Raw genomic sequence first — 18,094 nt, 5'->3', positions numbered from 1 at the left:
TGTATTAGAAATATTGTCTTATTTAAAGCTTAACTTTAAGTATTACTCATCCCTCCTGGTTCCTACTGACATATGTCATTTATAAAAATAAAAAGGTATATTTAGAATTCATAGCGTGCTCCGTGGAGGAGGCATTTGCCTCCAAAAGGCCTATTTATGTAATCCTGAACAAGGGCATGATTGAAGTGTTACTTTTAGTACTGAGATTAGAGAATTGGTAACTATCCAAAAATAAAGAGGGCCGCCTAGTAACTCTCCACACCTCCATCAGAGGCGATCTTCCATAAACGGCTTCCCAGGTCTGCTTATCTGCACAGCTGGAAGTTGGAAGGAACGTGAACTTATTCCCGAGCGCAGCGACAGCTGATTTTTAAGAACCAATGAGTTAGGGTTAAGGGACACCCAGCTTCTGGGTGTGTCTCATTATGTTTTGGAAGAGATTAGTATTTTAGAGAGATCACTCTGTTCAATGCGGGACGGTCATTACCTGACTCTGTGAGGTCATGAATATCACTACAGTGTGGAGAAAGCGTGACCTTGCTCTACCTGAGCGGAATCACACATCTGCCCAGCCATGGAGAAGTCTTCTCCTTGCTCCACATCTTCTCTAGCATGGGCTGTCACTTGTGTTTTTGATCTTAGCCATGTGGACAGGTGTAAGGTGGAATCTCAAAGTTGTTTTAATTTGCAATTCCCTAATGGCTAAGGATATTGAACATCTCCTTAAGTGATTCTAGGCCATTTCAGATTCTTCTGTTGAGAATTCTCTGTTTAGATCCATACCCCATTTTTAATTGGATTATTTGGTTTGCTGATATTTAGTTTCTTGAGTTATTTATATATTTTGGAAATCAACCCTCTGTTAGACATGGGTTTGGTGAAAATCTTTTCACAATTTGTGGGCTACTGTTATGACACAGCCTTCTAATTGTGAAATATTATAACAAAGGTTGCTTGATGTTTATTTTAAGAAAAATTCCTGGTACAGAAGAAAAAAGAAAGTAAAAGCGTCTCATTTCCTTTGTCCCTCTAAATTAATAAACAAGGAAGCATAGGCAAACACTCAGGCTAGAAAAGCCAGGAAGCCAATTTCTAAATTTGAAGTATATCATAGGGGAAAGCATGCTGTTTTTATATTTGTACATGAGAAGGAAACAAAGGCCCATGCCTCTGAAACATTATTTACATGTGAGTCCAGCTTGATAGAGATTTACCCTCCCCTATGAAGTCAGAGAGCAAAGATTACATAGTTTCATATAAAATGAGTAAATTTTTTTGCATGGATGGGAAGAATACAGAGAGAACTTTGATCTACTGAGGTGCTGGAAGCAATTAAAGCGATGAAAACAGTAAGCATCCCCTGTCTCTAATGGTGTTCCTGTGAATTTGCCTAAGTGTTCCAAGACCTGATGGCTTCTGCAGCGGGCATGTTAAATCTTGGGTTGATGACCAAATGTTAGCTGGATACTTGAAAGGCTGCTTGAAGAGTCACATCTGGAGAACAGCCCCGAGGAGGGGAGTCACAGCTGGATGAGCATCCCTGAGGGGCTGCTTGGAGAACCACAGCTGGATGAGCATCCCTGGGGAGCTGCTTGGAGAACCACAGCTGGATTAGCAACCCTTAGGAGGTTGCTTGGAGAGTCACAGCTGGATGAGCATCCCCGAGGAGGCTGCTTGGAGAACCTCAGTTGGATTAGCAACCCTTAGGAGCTGCTTGGAGAACCTCAGTTGGACGACCATCCCTGAGGAGCTGCTTGGAGAGTCACAGCTAGAAAGGCATGGGAATTTGATTTCACAATAGTTTCCTGTTGTTTCAGGTTGTCGTTTACCTCAGTCTACTTCCATCCCTGGTGATGAGACAATGGGTAAGAAAACATGGGATCCCTTGAAATCGTTTGATATGAGGGAAATGAAACGCAGCCTTCCATGTTCCCTAAAAGTAATGTTTTACCCTTAAAGGACCCATGAGCTGTTAGATTCTCCCAGTAAAAATAGGGTTGGAGATAGTATGTGACCACCTAAATGGCAGAGTCAAGGATGTCTCAGCCCATCGTCTAACTTAGAACTGAGTTCAGGGCCTGCCTGAGAGCTTTTATCATAAGGGGTAATGTGATCAGTGACTCAAAATGGTATGCTAAGCATGGACTTTAGGTGCAGCCATGATTCAAGAAGGAAAATACGATTTTTGTTGATTCCCTTTGTACTGGAAATTTTGAAAGGGGAGATTCTACAGAATGCATTGTGAATGACCATCAGTGTTGATTCACGGCAGTAGGGTTCTTCATTGTCCCTTCTTGTATGTCATGTGTCAATCATGTTTTTGTGTAAACACAGATGTGCTATCAACAGGATGACGTGTGAAATTGAAATGGAAACGTTCAAACTACCCAAATTACCCTATCATATTTTTATAATGCAGATAATATGGTAGTGCAGCAGCTTAGAATAAAAACATAATCATCTCTTGAGAATTCATGCTCCATTTCCTTCCTTCTCCGTGTCTCCCTCCTGCTCTCTGTTCTGTCTTTCTGCGTTCCTTTCTTTTGATTCCAGACACTTCCATTTAGAGTTCTGGAGAAATAAATATTTCAGAGAGGAATTCCATGCTTTTTTTGGAAGGAAAATTCCCCAAGAGTTCAATAAAGCCCTATAGAAACAGTTAGTGGTGGGAGGCCTCCTTACTACATTTAAAACAATATTATCAGGCATGTCAATTAAAATCCTTGAGGGATTGGGTGTGGTGATAGATGCAATTCCAGGAGTCTACAGAACACAGATAAAATGTTCAAAGCAAGCATCTTTATTAAGATGGGTCTTTTCCTCATATTTTAATAGAGGGATGCCTCAGTTTTGTATTTGCTCTGTTGTTGATGTAACCTTAATATTCTGGCAACTTGTCTCAGGAAAATGGACCATATCCCCACCTTTTGTTCCGTGAAAGATGGGAACTGCTGATCTGGATATGTTCCTGAAGGGACACAGGGAAGGTTCATGAACCCCAGTGTTGTAGCAGGGTTGTTCCAAGAACAAGTTTGCACAGTAGAGAGCACATGATTTTCCATCTTGCTACCCTACTTTCTAGCATTTTGTATGGCTGACCACCCAGAATAATAGAGCATTGTTATAGCTTAAGTGGGTGGTTTGACATATTTATGAATCATTATGATTTAATAGCATGTCTAGTAAAAATTTCAGTGTATAAAGTGAAAACCATCATATTTCCATGATTATAACTCTACATTTTATATTTTGGTATTTATAAAACTGATGTTTTTATAATTAATATGTACCTTCGCATTGAGGTTTAAAAAGCTATCAGTTAATTCATCATGTCTTTTCAGGATACTTGAGAGTTTTAAAATTACCTTGTTAAGCTGGGTGTGGTGGCACATGCCTTTAATTCCAGAAGCAGGCATATCTCTGTGAGTTTGATGCCAACCTGGTCTACAAGAGCTTGTTACACCATGAAACCCTGTCTCAAAAAAAAATACCTTGTTAAGATGACACTTCTTAACTTTTTTGCATGTTCAAATGTAAATGAACATATATATGTGTGAGCATATGTCAGAGCCTGAGGTGAATGTCAGGTGTCTTCCTTAATCACCCTATCTTAGCAATATAGGGTCTTTCTGTTGAACTCAAGGGCTCACCAGTGTGGCTAATCTCGCTAGCCAGTTTGCTGTGGGAAATCCTGTACCCACGTTTTGATATCGAATTACAGGCAGGCCACCAGCCACCCAGCATACGAGTGCTGACTGGGGAATCCTCCCGCTTTCACACTCTGTCCCTTGTCTATAAACTTAGTTTCATTTTTAATGGACTTTTTTTTTACTGTATCTCATTTACATAGCAGATTATATGAAAAATGTCTGGTATTATATAATACGTTTTAAATTTTTTTTACATACATGCACATGATATCTGCATAGTACTATGTGGGAATTGCAACACCTTCTTCAGACATCAGGGGCAGCAGAACTCCTAACTGTTTCTACTTATGACACTGGCCAATGGGAAACCAGATTTGCACTCTGGACTATACACAGCGTAAATGTAAGGAGGTGGATCCCTTGAACGGGGGTTATGCTGCTTTATCCTAAATACCTCCATTCTACGTTGTTATAAACACAATTTCTATGAAGTCAATGTTTAAGACCAGAAGAAATGGTTGCCTTGCTTTCAGTTTGTCTGCAAGTCAAATTTTCATGGAAACACAATTAAAACCAAAGAGGACTAAGAGGAACCAGTGATACCACTAAGATGGGCTACGGTAGTTGCCACTAAGCCTGACAGCCTGAGGTGGATTCCCAGGACCAGCACAGTGCAAGTTAAAGTGAGCTTCTTCAGGCTCTCCCCTCCCATCCATTCACATACCATGGCATTTGCAGTACCACATGCTAATTAATTAATTAACCAACCAATAAATCAATCAATGAATAAGCATTTAAAAAGATGAGGCGAGTGGGAGGGATGATTTTCATATCTTACAGGTTCTATAGGCATCATTACGCATGGGACCATTCGGAATGGATGATTTATTCTTAGAGATCATATACTTAGATATTTTTTAGGTCAACAATGATACTTGAAATTGTAGTTGCCATTTTCTCTGGGATTTTCCTCTATGTAATTCTTACTGTGTTAGTGTAAGAGTAAGCAATTTTGCACGTAAGAGATTTATTCCTTTCTACTTGCCTAAAGTTTTGTCAGCTTGCTGGTATAATTGTTATAATAGATTTTGATATAGAGGAGGGAAAATAGGTTATCTTATCTTTCAAAGACTGAGATTCTTATCTAGAACTTCAATGAGATGAGTATCAGTCAGAATGAGAATGAAAACAGTTAAATTCTCAGGAGCTTTGGAAAAGAGTTCACCAAGCCGCTCTCCACCCTGAGATAGCTGACCAATAGCTGCTCACCAAGCCGCTCTCCACCCTGAGAGAGCTGACCAATAGCTGCTCACCAAGCCACTCTCCACCTTGAGAGAGCTGACCAGTAGCTGCTCCAAGGTCAAGCTTCTGTGATCCCGCAATTTGGACGTCTACCTCCAGGAAGCTCTGAATTCCTTCTTTATTTCCGAATCCTTTTGTTCTGTTGTTAGTCTAAGGTGCCCAGTGGAATTTTTAAATATATAAGTATATTTGGAAAATATTGCTAAGCCATTGGCTAAGATTTCCAGTAAATTTGGAATCATCAACCTTTCAATAGTTTTAATGCAGGAGGGGAAGGCTATGGCTCAAGAACCTAGCACCTACTTTAGTGAAACAATAGAGACATAAGTACAGTACTTGTGCCTCCAAAATAACAGCACTAAGTAAGGCTTGAGGAGTACATTGGAGTTCTTTGATGTTTCAGACAACCTGACACTCACTTCCTTTCCTCATTCTGAAAACCCATGTTCCCATACACCGGGTCTCTAGGGTTTTCAGTGGGGATGCAAATGTGATGTCAGCCAGCAGTCGGAGCAACCACTCTATGGATATTTCATTACTGACCAAACATATGCCATGGCTTCCTACTTACCATCTGCAACAACGGAAATCTTGAAAATGCACACTTCCTCTGGAGTGGGCACAGCCTTGAGTGGGAAAGACGTACCAGGCTCTACAAACTTCTAAAGTCTCACAGAAGCGCTACATTAGTCCAGCCAGGTTTGAACTGTCTTGTCAGGATTTTATAGAGGCATTTGAAACCTTTCAACAGTGAAGTTTATCTAATCGCAATCAGACTGATAAAATTTTGTTTACATGCCCCGTGTGTCCTGGTTTCCATCACAGTATTTTCAGTGCTCACGAACAGCAACACTTGTGTCTCTCTACACTTTCTGCCAAGAACCTAATTTTATAAATTTACAAAATTTGTTTCTCTACCCCCTGAAAACTAACCACAGGGCCTGGCTTTGAGGCAATTCTGACATTTCTTTTTTTAAATGCACTTACTCTGATATCTCAAAATGACCTCCAAGAGAATGATTAATACCTTGCGGGGGTTGACAGCATAAATCTGCTCCGTTCTGCCTAATGCAAGCTCTTGCCAGAGGAATGTTACAGCTCTATTGCTGGGGAAACCCCGTGACACTGAGCAGACCTCATCTGATATAAAATCTTCAAAAGGCATAACTACTTAATGTGGACACAAATTTATGTTTCCTTGACTTGTTATAAAAACTCTAGAAATTGCATAATATATTGCAACCTTACCAAGGAAAATGCCCTTACACAAGAGTTTTAAATATGCTAACGCTGGAACAATGGATGGGCTTCAGAACATTTTAATTATTTGGATGACTTAAATGTGGTTTCTGTATTAGGGAAAGCAGGTGTAGTAGATGGGGCCACTCAAAGCTGAAGTAGAAAGTGTGTGGGTTTCAGTACCACGGTGAAAACAGTAATAGGAACCATCTTTAACATAAAAAACTGGTTTCACAGCAGGTTTGTATCTACAAATTAACTAGCAAAACAAATCCAGTCTCTAAACTGGTAAGGACAATAACTACTTTGTAGGTTTATAGTGAAAATCAAATGGCTTAATCTTTGAAGAAGGCTTGGAAGAATACTTCAAAATACTCAATATTCATTACTATATTATATTTAGATAGGATGGTCTTTATCAACCAAGGATATTAACTGAATAGAAACAGACAGATTGTAAGTCTTGCATTTATACGCCTGACTACATAGCCGATTGCTGACATGAGAGTCCCTGATGCAGCATGGCCCGTGAGCCCATTCATGCCCAGGTGTGCAGCTAATGAAGCTATAGGAACACGAAGGAGAAAAGATTAGAATTGACGTGTTAGTGATTTTTGTTGTGGTTTCCTAGAGGTAACAGCTAAGATATCCCAAATTAAGTCCCAAAGAAACCTAATTTCATGGCAGAGCTGAGCTCTGAGTTAGCTCTGACTGTGAGCATGTAGGGCTCATACATGACTTATTATTTAGGAATAGAAAATTTGGGAATTTGGATTATAAAATAATTATTGCACATCAACATGCTAGGTATAGGCCTATTGATTCTTATCAAGCATTCACCAATAAACTAGTCTTGAAAGGCAGATATTTGGTGATTTCAGTGATAAAATGTTTGTGTTTGGGTTAAAAATAAAGAACCCTACAATGTTCATACTGTAAATATTGCTACTTTAAGTGTACAATGTGAGTTATATTCCATATGTATAGACAAAATATTTTACAAGGGAGAAGAAAATATTATTTTCATCATTCTTGTGATATGTTTTCTCATGTAGTTTTCATAAAATTTTTATAAGTAATTTCTCTTTAATTTACCGTGTGGACAGAGAAACTATGGATTAGGTGTATTTGGGGAGTTTTGCTAGACTCACTTAGTGAGCATCCTAGACGAATGGAAAGTCAGATTTCCAGCACCGAACCCCGCGTTTTTCTAATAACCTGGATGAATTTACTCCATATATATCAATTCATTTTTTCTTCACTTTGCTTTAAATCACTCGATAACTTGTTTCCCAGCTTCCAAATTGGGCGTCTCACAACTGCCTGTAACCCTAGCTCAGGGATCTGACACACTCTTCTGGACTCTGGGGGTAACCATACACACATATCGTGCACACACATGTACACACACACACACACACACACACACACACAATCCTAGCTATATATCAATATTTTGAGATGGAAGAATGAAGCTTGGTTAGATAATTTCCTTTTTTGTTCATTTTTTTTTAATGTAAGCAAAGACATGTAAAATACTGCAGTGTGGAGGGTAGGCTTCCAGCTAGGTATCGTTAGCAGCTGAAGGTTAGGGTACGGGTTGGGTTTTAGAGTTAGGGTTCGGACTCAGCTCCCAGGCCCACTGGGCAGTTTTCTATAGTACACTGAAGTCACCAAACCCTTTTTTTTCTGGAAACCCCCTCCCCAAAACTAGATCAACATACTTTTGTTTCATTTCTGCTTGACTCTCCCCTAGGGAGTGGAGAGTGATGGCTGCGGGGCTGGTGTTTTACAGACGAAGAAGCGTTATTTAGTGTCTCAAAGCTTAAATAAATATTTATCTTCATTACAATTTCTCCTTTTTCTGTTTACCTTAAACTGTGGGTGGCAATTAAAAAATAATGTCAATTCAGGGTCAGAGAACTTCATGTGTTATCAAAATAATGAGAAATTCTCAAAATGCCACCTGCAGAAGTAGAAACACAAGAATAATGCAGCATTGAACTGCCGCTAAACATATTAATTATAAATATTTCTCAGATCTCCAGAGTGAGCTGGGAATTTCATACAGGAGATAGTCTTAGCACTGCGCACAGTGTGGTAAAATTGTCATAAAATGGAATCATCCCATATCCGAGCTCTATAGCATGCTAACACTTTAGAGCAATGCAATTCGATTAAGAACACTTCCTTAAAATTTATTTTGTATGGCATGTTTTACATGTCACATAGTTGGTCTATAGATATCATGTTAAGTGTTAACTCACAAAATGATTTTCTTTTTTTAGAAATGACTCATCTTTCAGAAAGAGTCTCTTACAGCTGCAAATTCATTTAGAAGATAATTGGTCTCGTATTAACAATATTTGCAATTATCAAGACCATAAATCTATCAGATCCACAGTAGTAGAAGAACACAAAGAAATCTTGTTGGTGATAGGAATAAGAGAGAAAGGGATTTGAAGTTTATCTGATTAAAGTTTTATGTCTGAGGAAAGAGTTGGTAACTAGGATTTGACGTTGAATAGTCTCAGGATCATCTCAGGCAGTTTGTCTGATATTTCTGTATTATTAATTTCTGGTTATGGACCCCGTGCATTTCAACCCCAAAGAATATAAATCTGGTTTATACAGTTTCAAGTGTTGGCTCTTGAAAAATTGCAAAAACAAACAACCAGTATTTCTAGGTCCTTCAAAGTGACATCAGGCATAAGCAGAAAAAGACTTCTGGTTGGCTCTTAAAACTTGCGGTACATGGCGGGTGGCCTCTCTCCCACCCCAAATGACCTTCTTGCTTAGGCCAAAAGCCACAGGGTCTCAGAGTGTCATGTTTTATGTCAAAAGTCACATATAATTGCCACTATCATTGTGCGTGTATGGAGGATGATTTCCCAGACTCCTGGGAAATCCTAAAACCTACAAACACACAAATACCTTGTGCACAATTGTAAGCTTTTCATATAACCTTCTCACATCCCCCAGCAAGTGTAAATCATCTTTACACTACTCATAAGGACAAAGAGTCCATCTAAATAAACCATGCCATTTTTAAAACGACTAATAATGAGGAAAAAAAACTGTATGTATTCAGTGTTAATTACCCTGTTTTTAATCTACAACAGGCTAAATTTCCAAATACGAATTCCATGATTATGAAGGTGTGAGTACATAGGTTTTAAAGAGATGTTCTTATATTCAGCCACAATTTGAAAGTATATTCAAGTAATAACAATTTTTAAGTAAAAAACTATGACCATACCTTATTGGAAGTGGCTATTTTTCTACTCAAATTAAGAAAAAAATGTTAGATTTAAGTAATACTAATAATTATTATAATAATGCTTTTTATCATTTATGCTTCTTATTGATTGTGTGTGTGTGTGTGTGTGTGTGTGTGTGTGTGTGTGTGTACAAGAGCTTGAGAGAGCCAGTGGTATTGAATCATCCCGGAGTTAGAGTTACGGTAGTTGTAAATTCCCTGAGAAGGAAGCATATTAGAGTCTTCTGCAAGAGCAGTAAGTGCTCTTAACCACCGAGTCATGTCTCCTCCCCAAATAATGCTACTATTGTTTTGCAAAAAATAATTGGTAGATATTTCACAAAGATGGCGTACAAATATAAAAAAGGACAGGAAATATGCTGCTATTCATAATTAGGGGAAAGGTAAACTATGTCTGAAATCAGACGCTGCTCTAACTAGAGAGGCCAAGTGGAAGCTGGTCAGAGTACGGAGTCGTCGGCCACCCCAGGTACTGCTGGTGACATATTAGTTGTGAGGTCAACTCTGAAAAACAGACTAGTTGGTTCTCATAAACATCTACTTACTGTGTAACCAGTGATTTCATCTGTAGTTTTATGTGTATGTGGCTTGTTGGCTTCTTTCATACAATATATTTTGATTATATTCGTTCTCCTCTTTTAACTCCTCCAGATTCTCCACGACTCCCACATACCTAACCTCATGCTGTCTCTCTAAAATACAAAAGCAAAACCTCAACAACTATTAACCAAAACAAAGACAGAAAAGCACACACAGAAACCCGTGGAATTGATTTTGTGCTGGCCTCCTACCTACACTTGAGCAAGGGGCCTGTTCTGCAGTGGTGTTACTGATGTGCCCAGTGACTCCACTGGGGAACACTGATCTCCCGTGACTGAAATGCCCACTGACTCCACTGGAGAACACTGATCTCCCGTGACTGACGTGACCAGTGACTCCACTGGAGAACACTGATCTCCCGTGACTTATGTGCCTCCTCAGTGATCTGAGATAGAAATGCCATGTGTAATTCTTATTACCCAGGTTTCTCCAGAGAATTGGGATCGACAAGGTTCACATATACATTAAATATGTACACATATATGTGTTATACAAACAATGAAGTCACATAAGAGAGAGGTACAGGTGGGGAGAGACTCATGTGCTTGAATGAACTAATTCTTAAAATGTGGGATTTAGCAAGTTCAAAATCTGCAGAGGAGGCCACTATGCTGGGCATCTTCAGAGACAATGTTGCTAACAGTGTTGAGAGGTGGCAGCATGGCTTCTTCTTGTGGGACCTCAGTTGTGTGTCAAATGAGATTTAGGAGATTATACAAGTCCAATCTACATTATGGAGGATGAACTGCTTTATTTAAAGTCTATACACTTAAAAATAAATCAAATATAGCCAGGTGGTGATGGTGCATGCCTTTAATTCCAGCACTTGGGAGGCAGAGGCAGGCAGATCACTGTGAGTTCAAGGCCAGCCTGGTGTACAAGAGCTATTCCAAGACAGGCTTCAAAGCTACAGAGAAACCCTGTCTTGAAAAACCAAAAAAAAAAAAAAAATCAAATTTAAAAGTTCCTCTACAGCAACATCTTGACTGCTGTTTGATTAAGTATCTGGGCATCACAACCTAGCCAGAGTGACAACCTAGCCAGGGTGACAACCTAGCCACAGTGACACAAAGGGTGAATTGTCACTGTCTACCATACATACATCCTCTCCTCTGTAAATAGATCTACCCTTCAACCCCTTCCTCTAGAAACAGTCTCATGAATATCTTGTTTCTTGAACTCAACTATTTATTTCTCAGTTTCCACAAGATTCAGTTTTCTTGGTGCGTCTCCCAGAATGATCCTCTCTTTTCATTTCCAGCCTAAGACGCTTCACTTCAGTTCTGGAGACTCTGAGCTCACAGTCTCTGTTTCCACACTTTGGATGGTCATGAACAATAAAACATGGCGCTAGCAGATCCCTAAAAACTCCCAAGGAATTCTCTCACTTCTCTTCTATGGCTATCCTAGTGTTTTTCCAAAATTATATTATAAACATTTCCATAAACTAAAGTTCTGACACCATGACTCACCTCATCACTCTTTGCGATAGAGGGCTTGTCATCATTTATTGTACACAAATCATTTGATATTGTGAACCATTGCATCCTCCTGCAACCTGTATTCATGTTCTTCAGAACGCACCCTCAACTCCCAACTCAAGACACATGTTCCCTCAACATGCGGGTGTGATTTATGAAGAAATGGAACTGTTAGCTGGTACTGAATTCTCATGTCCTGTGGTCTAGAACTCTTGTGATACCTCGCACTGAAAGGTTTAGTGGACACGGAAGGAATGAAGGAACCAGAATATATACTCATTTCTGAATCCAGTTTTCTGTTTCAACCATTTAAAATCTGAGCTGTCCTTGAAGGATCAGCTCAAATGCCATTAGGTGCTTTTATGTACAACTTAAGTAGATTGCTCTAGTCTTAAGAAAGCAACCATTTTTGCCCTTGTATGTCACATTTAATCATGTATCTGTCATTAATCTGTCATATAATATTTTCTTCCTTTTGAAAGATTTCATATTTAGATCTGTGCTAGAAAACAAGCCTCCTGATGTATATATATATATATACACACATATGTGTACACACACACACACATATATACACACACACACACACACATATACATATACACAGTATATCAGAACCACATTACGCTTATGCTATGGGATTCCATTTGATTAGTGCTGATCAAAGAGCCGTTGAGTGGTTTCAGTTTGACAAATGAATGGGTGGAGGGATAGAAAACCATGTCAATGAAGCATGGACGCTCCCCCCATGGATTCTTGATGGTACGCCATGGCCCTGTCTCTAGGCAGACAACTCTTCTCATTCCTTTGAACACCCTAAGGCATTCCTCCCAAATTAGGTGCTTTCTTTAAATGCAAGCTGTTGTATTGCCCCTCAGAAATCATGAATGTAAACACAAACCACATACACATAATAAAAGATTAAGTTTATTTTAAATAGCCAATGAAGAGCACAGCCTTTCCTGAGAGGAAACATCAAAACACAACACACCTCACTTTTAAAAACATGTTGACCCTGCCCTTCAGGTGAAAACAGATTTGGCACGCCATGACAAAAAAATCTAGTGTGATAGAGTGTCAAAAGGAATATGGCATCTGCTTTCAAAATAAGCCAGGAGAATATGAAGAAAGCTAACCTTACTGTACATCAGCTTCTTTTAAACCATGATAGAATTTCTCCCAAGAGATGATCCATCACCACGAGACTACTAGAAATTAATGACTCACCCCTAATGTTCTGGGAAAACACAGAGGGCGGCAACAAAAGAGAAGGCTTGGTGTCTGGCAGCTTCTCCCTCATACCCTCACCCAAAATGTAATTTATTATTCTGAAAAACACCTCATTTTTCTCTATTAAGATTTTAAAGATTTATTTATTTTATGTGTATGAATATTTTCCTGTGTGTGTGTGTGTGTGTGTGTGTGTGTGTTTGTATGTGTGTGTGTTTGTGCCTGTGAAGGTCAGAGGAGGGTACTGGGTCTTCTGACACTAGAATTGCAGGGCGCTTTCGGTCCACCATGTGGGTTCTGAAAGCAGAACTGAATCTTTTGAAAGAGCAGCAAGTGCTCTGAACTGCTGAGGTGTCTTCCCAGCCCTTGCCATGGTTTTTAAAGGCCTATAACCACTAAGTTTTACTTTGTTGGAATTTTTTAGGATATAGTTGTCTATTAATGTACCCTCAGGGAGGAAGTCGTGACACCTTTCAGGCTCATATTTTCAACCAGGCGACAAATGAGTTCAGGAGACCCAGCTGTCCACCCGACTTGCTGCTCCCCACTGTTTTATTTTTTCATACAATAGAATATTTATTTCTTATTAAAAATTAGTATAAAGAAAATTATGTTTATATAGTGGTATGGGAGATCCTTCCGTCTGTGTGTTGCTTTTTTGGTTAATGGATAAAGAAACTGCTTGGCCTGTGGATAGGGCAGAACGTCGGTGGGTGGGAAAGATGGAAATGATGTTGGGAGGAAGAAGGGTGGAGTCAGAGAGAAGCCATGGATCCTCCGCCACAGTAAGACATGCGAGAACTTTACCCAGGAAGCCTCAGCCTTGTGGCGATACACAGATTAATAGAAATGGGTTAAATTAAGATGTAAGAGTTAGCAAATAAGAATCTAGAGCTAATGGGCCAAGCAGTGATTTAAATAATACAGTTTCTGTGTGGTTATTTTGGGGCTAAGCTAGCCGGGCGGCTGGGACAAACAAGCGGCCTCATCCTCCAACAATATAGGCATAAATTTAGCGTATTCCTCAAACAAACACAGGGAAATTTTCATTTTTTATTTTTATTTTTAAAAGAAAACTACCCGGAGCTGGAGAGATGGCTCAGAGGTCAAGAACGTTTTGATACAGAAATCTCACGCTGTGGGTGATTCTAGAACTAGACAAGGGAACATGTCAAACTAGCTCAGATGACCTGACGGTATCGTGTATGTGTGTGGGGAAGGGAGGGATTACCAAAGGGACCGAGAAAGCAGCCCGTGCCTTCTGTGGCTATCTCTGAAACAGTTCTAGATAGATAGAAGATAGATGACATTTGCAGCAGACCTTAAGTTAAACGTTCGTAAATATTTGGTGATAGAAATTGTGTTTAAAAATTGGAAGAATTGAATATAGACAAATCTACCGTGTGAGATAATTCTATATGATTGGAACAATTCTGTTAGTAGAGATAAACTTTTCTCAAGGAGAGGAAACATTACTGCTGCCCTGCTGGTCTTTATGTGACATCTGCCTATGCTGATTCTCCGCCCCCCCCTGCCCACCAATTTTCACCTGGGAAAGGAGACTAAAGAGCTGCTTCAGAATGGAGAAAGAAATTCAGACCACGCACTGGCCGTCTCCCTGGCTAGCGTGTGTCCCATCCCTGTAGGTGTCCTCTTGCAGATTCATGACCCGAGCTATCATAAGGACAGCATCAGATGACTCCACAGCCTGGAACTTTCCACAGAGCAGCTTCCTTGTGCTGTGCGAAACTGTCAAGGTCATCAAAAGCAAGGGTAGTCTGAGAAGCTGTCAGAGCAGAGGAACCAAGAAACAGGAAAACGAAATAGAACATCGTATCCTGGATGGTAACCTCAGACAGAAAAGCATACTAGGCAAATTCTGAGAAAAATCTGACCAAAAGCCTTATAAAGTTTCTCCTACGAACTTCAGATGATAATCACGCCCCCACAGTGCTTTATTGCTTGTGACAAGTGTGTCATTCTAGCATAGATGTTAATTGGAGAGAGGGGCCGTCGGCTGTATCAAAATTATACAATCTCTGCAACGTCTCTGCCGTCCAAAAGCGTTTTAAGAGAGAAATGTCATGTTTGATTTGAGTCTTTCCGCTATAGGATGCTAATGTTCACAGCACAGGCATCAACTATAATACATTTTGAAGGAGGACACCCCACGCTTCAGCTGCATCAGCCTTCAACCGCAGGGCCAGTGACGAGGGGGCAGACATTCCCAAGAGGCTGTTAACACTAAAAAACACTTCCTCAAGCAATCTGATCGGATCTTTCGCAGCTCAGTAGCTACTTCAGGTTTTATGAGAATTCAGGGTGGCTATTAATTTAAGTAATAAAAGCAAATCTCCTGAAATCTTAACGTTGGACCGTCTTTCCATTGTCTTTAGACCAGCACGGTGCCTTCCCAGAAAGCATTAGTGTCCTGTCCATTCCCCTGTGCCTGCCACACAAGCCAAACACGATGCCAAGTCCCTAATTCTATGAGCGTGACAGAATCAGAATCAATGTTTCAAAATTTATTTGTATGATCAAAGCCTCAAATTGGACGAACTGCAGGTTCCATATGAAACTAATATCCCCTTGAAGGAGCGGCTGGAAAGATCTGATCCAATTACAACAGAAGCTAAATTCCCAGGCTTTACACAGTGGCTAGATTGGCGCTCATGCAGAGGAGCCAAATACAACCCCTTTGCTTTGGTTACAGCATCCCTTGGACTGTCTGTGTTTTGCTTTGAGTCAGGCTGGACTGTTGAGCCACTTTAAAACTTTGGGACTGCACTTGAGTAATGCAACTTGGGGCTGTGAAAATGGTTTAAAACTGAAAAGCAATTTCAGGTAACCCTGTAAAATTCACATGGCAGCAGTTTTCTTTTTCTTTTTCTGCAACGTTCTGTAAGTCATGTAAACAAAAGGACACCCCCCCATATTTGTAGTTATCATGTCCAGGGCAAGGTGAAATTGAAAACCATGACCTACCACGAATGGACTGTTTTGATATATGAAGAATTTTAAGTTCGGTAACTCTTTCTCAGATGATACAACAATGTGTGGAGAGAAATGGACTCGGTGCCTGGGAAGCCAAGGGGAAATTCTGTTGAGACGTGGACCCTGAGTTTCCAATCCTATCTCCTCAGTCCTTCTTGGACAGATGACCTTTCCCTCTGGATTGTCTGGTAAACATTTGACTTTTCCAACTTCAATTATAAGTTGAGTGCCATCCTTTCTCAACTTTAAGATACATGTACTAAATTATACCAACAAGTCTTTTTCTTACATTCCTAGGAAGCAGGAAACATGAATTTGTGAATGGTGATTCCATGCATGGCCATGGAGGTCAGGAGTCACGGAAAGTTCTGAGAGACCCTAAGATTCCCAGACAAAAACTGACTAGCATTTTAGGGAAACCATTTAATGTTTCGCAAATTCCAGTTTCCTTCATCACATCTCCTGGTGCTAAACTATAGGACCCTGACCCCTGAGTGACAGAGGCTGCGTCTTCGATGTGTTGTTTGATTATTTACTTACAAGTGACCAACACAAGGATCAGGTCTGACATTGTGATGCTATCCTATGATGTTCCAGAATGTAAATGAGGCATCAACATCACTTCCCTCTTCTTCCCTCTTCATCTCTTACTGAACTAATTCCAACCAGTGTTGGTGGGAGATGGGCCGAGTTCCTGGAGTTTGCGTTTCTGCACAGGCTCTGCCATCTGCTTCCCCACGTTATTTGCCTAAACAGGGAAAGATAAAAATAAATCGGAGGGGGTCAGTGTAAGAGAACATAGTTTTGAAAATGGGGCACCCTATTGACAAGTGTGGTCCAATCCTGGCTCTCAGGAGAGCTTAAAGGGCTATGGACATGAATCAACACTCTCAAACATCTGTCGGACATGTCCCACGCTGTCCCTAGCAGTCTGAGATGTAGGATTTGTAGGAATAATTTTAGCAGGTAAGTTCCAATATCTTATTATTCAGCCTGCTGTTCCAAGACTGCCATCTTTCACTTTTTAAATTGAGGATATGATAAATAGTAAGCAACAGGTTTTTTTTTTTAATTCCTCTTGTCTCAAATCACTTACTTAACACTTTTAATTAGAGCTAATTAACGGGAGCTGGAGAGAGCTCAGCGGGGAAAATGCTTGTTGTACAGCATGAGGCCTGGAGTTCGGATCCCAAACATCCACATCATGAGCTGACGTGAGCTTAAAATCCCCGTGCTGGGGAGTCAGAGCTGGGGGGATCTGTGGAGCTTGCTGGGAAATCAGTCAAGATGAATCTGCCACCTTCAGGTTCAGTGTGAGACCCTGCCTCACTGTGGTGGTACCCAACTGAGGAAGATGCCCCGTGCTGACCGCTGACCTTTACCTGCACACATGTGAGTACATCCCAGGACTATCTGTACATACAGGAATAAAAAGAAATCGTTACAGCAGAGAGCTTCCTCCCATGAACGTGGCTTTCCCTTCACAGTGCATTTCTCACTAAGTAAAAAAGCATGAATTCATTATTCTACGTAGGAGATTCTAGGATGCAAAAGAGGAGGAAAGCTAGACTAACGGTTTAAGTGGTTGAGAGCCTATTTGTAGAGCCAGAGAAAACAGACAAAACTTAAAAGCAACTGTGATAAATACTGTTTTCAATCCCTGCTTTATGGTGTTTGCATTGTTCTTCGGGGTAAACACTGCCACTGAAGCAAGTTCCAAGCTACTTCGTGATGTTGCTAAATGCGGAGTTGGGAAGGTGTCCATGACTGGCTTGTTCCAGCCAGCTGCAGCAAATAACCAAATCTGAAAAGTGGTGAGCCCCAGTGCTATCAGTGATAAGTCTAGTGGTCAGCGGAGGCAGCGGAGCCTAAGGGTCATGTAGGCGCTGGACCAATGGACTTCATCTAGAGAAGATGGCAGGCACGAACATGGCTGAGTGGTTTCTGACAGAGAACGGCAAAGTCTTGCTTAAGAGGCAACACTGTACTGTAAGGTCTGAGGAAAGACTGGAGACATTATGTAGGAACACAGTAACAAAATATGACCATTTGAAAATACAGCATACACCCTGTGGACTATAAAAGAAAAACAGGCTGCTGACTAGATTTGGCCCGTGGGCTGTAGCTTACTGACCTGTCTTAAAAGATGCAGGCCACGGGCTAATTAGACTAATGTCTCTCTTCTGCAGAATGGCTGTGTTTTTCCAATTCTCCTAAACTGTGTGAGTGCGCCAAGAAGTCCACTGCACAGACTTCTGGAAATCGCATTTTGTTTGGCCTGAGCTCACATTCCCTGATCCAGGGGAACTAAGGAGTGC

The sequence above is a fragment of the Microtus ochrogaster genome, chromosome 1 (assembly GCF_000317375.1).
Source record: "Microtus ochrogaster isolate Prairie Vole_2 chromosome 1, MicOch1.0, whole genome shotgun sequence".
NCBI lineage: Eukaryota > Metazoa > Chordata > Mammalia > Rodentia > Cricetidae > Microtus > Microtus ochrogaster.
The sequence above is the reverse complement of the archived record's forward strand: the minus strand, read 5'-3'. Positions refer to the sequence as shown.